Source organism: Pezoporus flaviventris, unplaced genomic scaffold (genome assembly GCF_033815535.1).
Source record: "Pezoporus flaviventris isolate CSIRO_AGI_PZ_B2104156 unplaced genomic scaffold, CSIRO_AGI_Pfla_v1 ptg000007l, whole genome shotgun sequence".
In the NCBI taxonomy this organism is placed as follows: domain Eukaryota; kingdom Metazoa; phylum Chordata; class Aves; order Psittaciformes; family Psittacidae; genus Pezoporus; species Pezoporus flaviventris.
The window spans coordinates 87,560,813-87,568,132 of NW_026892555.1; positions in this window are offsets into that span (position 1 = coordinate 87,560,813).

Here is a 7,320-nt window from a genome sequence, read left to right on the forward strand (position 1 = left end):
CATGATAATCCAGCCTGTCAAAGTATACATTCAGGAATGACTATAGTCCTCCTTTCTGTCTGCTGCTATTGCATTGTGTGGAATGACTCTTTCCCATCTGCAGCACTTAAAAAATGCAACTCCACCTGAAAACTTTTCATCATCCTGTGCTTCCCCCCTTGCCAAAGCGAAGTGAAAGGTGATACGACCAGCCACTTGATCAGTCTTTGTGAGGGTCAGGGGCATCTGGCTCCTGTAGGATTTTTATGGTGGGAGCCTGTTTCTAGGACCATTGGCCCTTCGGCAGCAAGATGCTGTTTTCAGGATCTGATTTAAGCTGAACTCCAGAAGACCACAGAGAAAGAAGAAGCAGGGAGCGTGCACTTGACTTCCTGGAAAAGACACCCGAGCTGGTCTTACAGCCTCCTGCAACCGCAGTTCATCCTCCCGGGCTCTACAGCTCATCCCAGCCATTGCCAGCCCTGTGGGCTCAGAGGGCACAAGAAGCAGCCCACAGCTGGCCCAGGGAGCCTGCCTAGTTTGAGCAGTGTTTTCAATTAATAGCCTGCTCAGCAGCCACATCATGGTCTATGAGAAATGCTACGTGTCATTAGCAGCCTCTTGGTTCAAAATGTTTTGGAGAGCCACTGTTCTGTCCCATCCTCACAGGGTCTTTGCATTTGGGAGGAATGCCTGGGATAGAAAACACAAAAGGACAAGCTGGACTGGAGTACCCATTACGCCATTGAAAAAAAAAAAAGAAAATAAGATGTCAACAACTTCTATAGGCCTAATTGTTTCTTCTCAAACAGATTGTTAGCTTATGTGAATCAGTGTAGCTCTACTGGGTAAACCAAAGAATGGCAAGGGGGAGGGGGATAGCCTTGAGATCAGAAAGGCACAATATGGGTCTTTATCCCCAGTGCTTGCTGGCTACTGAGTAACATTAACTTATTGCCACCACCCCACCACCCCAAAGAGATAGCGGCACTAAGAGAGATGAAGAGACACAGGGTCGCAAATAGTAAGGCTGCATGAGTTTCTGCAAATACCACCATGCAAGGCTGCCTGAAGGACTGGGCCTTGACTCTGTGACTCCTGCTCTTGCCCTGCTGCTCAGCTCTATTGTGAAACTGAACTGCACAAAACTGAGCTGATTAAAAGCCAGAAATGGTATTTTTAATAAGCCAGATTGCTTCTTTGCTCTGGTCCATCTTACAGCTGCATGCACTCTGGACCAGTTATAAAGAAAATACAACTGCTTCTTTCAACATCAGCACCAGCTTGAAGAATTCATCAAACTGCAGCCTGGTGAAACACTGGGAAATCCCACAGAAAGCAAAAGAGAAGGAAACTGTACTTTAATTTCAGCAGAACACTCAAACGAAGAGCAGGCAGGCAGTGAGTGATGCAAATGCACCTTGTCAGATTTCTCCACTGGACCTTCACGAGAAAACGCAGTAAAACATCAAGCACAAAGGGCAGCCTGAGTCCTCCAAACACAAAATCAGGACAAGCCAAATCCTGCCCAATTGCACAACATTAAAGAGTGATTCTGCGCTCCCTCACCTTGCGCTAAGGGAACAGCAATGTTCTGACCTGCAGTGATTTATGTGTAGCAAATTTGTGCTCATAAACAAGTGAGAGGAACCAAAATCTCATGCCCTAACTCTTCTAAGCAAAACCAAACTCTTTATGGGCAGCAAGCTTGCTGTTGAAGGAGGCAATGTTTATCCGTATTTGAATCCAATAAAAACACCAAAACAAGAGAAACAATGTTCCAAGAGCTCTTCTCCTTACATTTGCAAATAATGCTAAAAAAAAAAAAAAAGAAATTGCTTCACATGCTTTACAAATATTAATTAATTTAGCCTGATGTCTCCCCAGCTGGACAGGTGTTATCATCTCCACTGAACATATGAGCAAGCTGAGTAAGACAGAACTGGCCCTGTTTTTTCTAAGTATCATCTAATTTTCAGTGCACTTCTGCATTCAGGCAGCTTCTGTTAATTTTGGCTAGAGCTGTAAATTATTAATACATGTGCAAGACAGATTCTGTGCATCTCAGGCTACAAGGCTATTAAAACTCATGCTTGAAAATGTGAACCTAAAGGATTTGCCCATGGCTGGGCAAGACAGGAAATATGTTGCATGATCAGGAAAATAAGCCAAGCCTTCAGATTCCTTGAGGCTTGTCTCCACAAGAAGCGTAGGGAAGCAATGTAAAATTGCAGCACACTAGAAACATGCTCCCCAAGTGGACCCTTTAGTGTTCACTACTTTCAAAGAGCAAATTTTCACCCCTCCAAAAGTTCACCACTTCTAGACAAGCATAGAGAGACCTACATCTCATTTACTGCTCAATACCGTATCTTGTTGCCACTTTCTAAACTGAAAGGTGACAGTGGCAAGAGAAGGATGTGGTGACTCAAGAGGTAGCAATAAGAAAGCCAAGTTTCACTTTGGTTTCAGCAGAAAGCTTCCCCATGAAGATGCTCTTGGTTTGCAATCAATGATGAAATACCTTACCTGCGTTTCAAAAAGAGGTGAGCTACCCCCTACGTAGCATACATAAAGATTATGTCTACCCATGTTAAGCAGACACAGACTATCTGAATAACTGCACCTAATTAGCTGGAGCACAATGTCAGCCCAAAGGAGGAGATGTGTGGTTTCATGCTAGAAATAAGCAGCAGGCCTCTCTGCAATAAACTCTCTAGAGATAATCTAACAGCATTCACACGGGCGGCTGGCCTACAGATGCACATCCGCCCAAGCAAAGGTACTGGTGGAAAAGGCTATCCTCCCAGTCTAAGGTTACCAGCCCTTCAGGTCTGCTTTGTTGAACTGCTCTCGAACGCTTCTCACATTTTTTCAGTCTGAATGACGTAGGTTAGCAGAGGTTATCAACTACCAGCAATCCAAGATGGGAAGTGGTCACCCCACAGCCTCCTCCCTGCATCTGAAGCAGCAGGAACCTCCAGCGTCACGGGAAGAGCTGGAGACAGTAACTTCCACCAAGCCTACATGAAAATCTATGGCCTAAGTGTGGGATGACAGTGTCCACGAAGTTCATACTTGGGCTTGTCCCATGCCAGCTTTCACATGAACCTGAGCCTGGTGCTAGTGCATTAGACATGGCTAACATTTTAAACAGTGCAGGCATAGCTTTGGCATTGTTTACATTGTAAGATTGGCATGATAACAGCTGAACTGGCAAAAATCAGTGTATGCTAGGCCTACAAAAACCAGTGGGTCCAAAGGAAGACACTATGCTGCAGCGGGTACCCTGCAATGAATATGGCAGCCAGTAGGATGACCACCTAGTAGGTGAATACACTGTGGGAGCAGGTGTCAGGATGCTTTATGGTCTTTGTGGACTTGAGAAGAGTAGGAACACCAGAACAGATGTAACACTGTTTTTGACACTTGGAGTTACAGACATACCTCTGTTCAGACTAGAGGAGATCCCCTTGGTGTAGCTTCCCTCATCCCTCACACACCCACAGAGACACACCTGCTGCCCATGACACCCAATCAAGCGTTTGTGTAGCTGAGCTCTAAGGATTTTTTTACGGACTTTGGAGTTAAAAGAAAAATAAGAAAAGACTATAGATGCTCCCTGAAAAGCACGTCTTCTCTTTTAAGTGGATCACTTCACAGAACCAGTGTAAAGGACAGCTAGACAAACAGCTGAATCAGCACAGCCGATGAAGCAGTAACCTAGAGCAGCGCAGGAGTGGACCAGAGCAGCCGCCTCACTCAGCTGCAAGCTGGAGCAGGACACTTGATTGCAGCCCAGCTCCACCAATACTCTTCAAAATGTGTGTTTGGGTTTGGATTTTTGTTGGAACTTTTTGTTGTGGGTTTCTTTTCCTTAGGTGATAGCCACTGCTACCAGTTAGCCGACACACACCTCTGGCCTACAGTTTCAGGGGGAAAGGGAGGGAGCTGAGATGGTGAGCCTGATGCTCACATGAGGCCAGGCTTTATCACTTTGATTGCTTATGCACAGCCTGCTTTAATCCAGACTTTCAAATTCATGGTGTGTAGGCTGCAGTGTGTACTTGTGTCAGAAGTTCCTTCTGTAAGTCATTAAGATGTAGCTAACACTTTTAACTCTATTCAGTGATTTCTGTATCAAGCTATTGTAAGTTTAATTATATTAACAACACAAGTATTAACAGATACCCTTAGTGCAAAAAGGGTGATATTTACTTCTGTGCAGGGGCTCAAATGTACCATTTGTGCAATATGATGCCTGATGCTGTATTTATATGGCTAAAATGCATTTTCTGAAGGTAGCTCAACATGGAGATGAATTCCATCCAACATGAGAGGAAAGAAAGAACTTGTCTGCCGGATAGGTTACTCACTGATCTACAAATCAGAGAGAATAACAAAGTATACTGTATTCCTGCCTGTTCTCACACACTCCTTCTTGTCATCACAAGAGGTCTTTAGTACCCTGAAATATAGCTTGACAATAAAAATTAATTGAAAGTGCGCTAGAATCATTAACTTTTGGAGCTTCACAGTTTGCCCATCCTTAAATAACACTGGTTATAAAATCCTTGTTTGTTCTACAATTCCTTGGCTCTCTTCCATGTAGCATGTACAGAAATCAGCAATATGTGCAGCAGGGACTTAGCTGGCTATAATATGAGTGCACATTATGGACCTTCTTCTTTAGCTCAGCAGCAATACACTGACTCAGATCTAGAGACCAGTTATAGTCCCAGCAGCGTTTATTCCGTGTAATTAGCAGTATCAAGTGTGTTGTCTTTTGGGTAGCCTGATTGTTTCCATATGCACGAGTACCTTCTGTGAACGTAGACAGGGCAAGAAGCAGACAGCATTCAAAGCGCACGCAGCGCTACAGGAAGCACATATGTTTTAAATACATTATCTCTACAATTAAGAAGAGTTTATAAATTGGACGTATAAATCTTCAAGAAAGGGGCCAGCAGAGAGAGAAAAAGACTTTCTTTGCAAGCATGAACTTTGTCTGGGTAACTACCCGCACCCATGTCCCCGAGATGGGGCAGACATCTCACTGCTTGCTGATGGGAGAGCAGCATGAATCAGTAACTCCAGCAGAGCCTTGCTCTAAAGGCGGTGTGCATTGCTCCAGGCAAGAGAAGGCTGTTGGTGCTGTGTTAAGGCCTGGAGGAATATCAGGCTGGTGTTCGTGGTGGGGCGTGCCTGGGAATGCTGCACAACATTCATCTTAGGGGCAGGTACTTGCTGAAATTCCAATTACTGAGAGAGAAGGCTGAGGCAGAGCGAGGCCCTACCTTTGCCGTGCAAAGCAGAGCAGCTTTTTTACCTCAGGGTAATGTTTCTGACCTGTCCCAAGGTAAAAAAAGCAGTGAAGCCAGGCAACTTCAGCCTCAGTGTAAGGCAAACCAGGCAAGATTAACCCCAAAAGGGGGTGTGCTGCTGGCCTCGCCTACTTTGCCGTGTTAGTAGCAGTTACAGCAAGTTGTTCAGGCTTTTTTAAAGATAGTTGAGAGCAGGAAAGACAGGCCCTAATGTCTGTTTTGACATAAAGGGTATGAAAAGGAGTTTGTTTGGGGTTATCTTCCTCTGGTTCTCGCTCTCCCTTCCATGCCCTGCCATGCTGCCATGTCTGATGGACTCTCTCACCCCCAGCCATCAGGCCTTCACCCCACAGCTGGCAGCGTGGCGGAAGGTCATGTGGAAGCAGGGAAGAGACAAGGAAGAGATGGCTGGAGGCAATGGGGAAGTGCTGAAGCTTGGATCCTTCTGCTCCACACTGTTCTTGGGATCCTTCAAGCACCTCTCATTACAGCAGGGCCTCCACACCTCACCCTTCATGGTGGTGCGCCTCGAGGCACACCTTGCTGTTTGGGAAAGGCCCTCCCAGGATATTCCCTCACACGCCTATTTTTATGGCTGCAGTAGGTGCTTGAATAAAGGCCATCTTCAGTAACTGGCTCAGCCTCTTGCCTTGGCGTGCTCCCTTGTACCATTCAGAGTTCCAGGACAGCCTAAACAGCCTCCCCGCCACACTCCTCTGAGCCTTTCAAAACCTCCTACATACTCATCTTCTTTATCACTTTGCTAATGACATACTCAGTATCTGTTCTGTAGCAAACCACTCTATCCAGAACATGAACTCACCAAAGGAGAGTACTTGTCCGGAGTATTACAGCTGTCATCTTTACTACAGCAGATATGGTCAAGATTTAACCTTGCAATACAGAAAATATACCCCTGCAAAGCACCTTTAAATCTGAGCAGCTGGGGCTGGGCGCCCTGGCTGTACCAACTTGAATGATACAATTTCACTTCCGTTTCTCCTCTATCTCTAGGGACTATCACAAGAAGCTCCCCAAATAAGCTGTTTATTTAATAAATTTTCTCTATAAAGTACTGCAAAGCAATATGTTATGCAATAAATCCAGACAATCCATTTTTCTGTACAGTTCTTCTTGGAAATATCTTGCAGTTTGTGATTTGGAGAGGATCTTTGCAAGCCTAGTAAGAGCTGAAAATCCTTTATAGAAAAAGGCACATGCTGCTCATTGACAATCATTCTTTAAACAGCCTAGCAGTTTGTTTGAATTGTGTTTTCTGACATTAGGAATGGGGATGCTACTATTTTAATAACAAGCTATTAGTGTTGCAAATAGTCACTGTTCTTTAATCTGTAGAAAAGCTCTGAAGAGTTGAAAAATGCCCTTGCAGCGCAGCTACTGCTGTCTATTCATTATCTCAACCAAAAGATTTGGTTATCTCAGCAAAAAATACTGCACTCAAAATTAGTTTAGCAGCTTTTACATCTGTCACTGCTGTTGTTCTGCATTTATTATTTTCTTGGTGCTTTCTCCTGGCTCTTTTCTAATTTTCATTTGCTCGTTTCCACCTAAACATCTGTCATTGACAAACGCACTTCACAGCATGCAGTTGCTGTCATAGTCACAACAGACACATTACCAGGAAGGGAAACAATCTGTGTGCAATCTTGTGTCCTCACATACACCCCTGCAGGTGTGTAAGTCTCTCCTAGCGCATGGCTAGCTATAGATGTCAACTCACCGTAGTGCAGAAATACCTAAGGAAGGTTTAAAGATGCTTGAGCTACCAGCTTAGTACTGGCAACACACAGGAGAGTGCATGCCAATTTAAAGTTTATGTAAATAATAAATATGGTTTAGGGTCCTTTTATGTTAGGTTAAATGAGACATATGAACATTTAGCTCAACTATAATAACTAAAAATATAAATGTACTACATAGTACCTAGAACTCTGCTACAGGCACATTTATAGAGAGAGTATCTGGAAAACTACCTTTTCCATCATGATGGAAATAA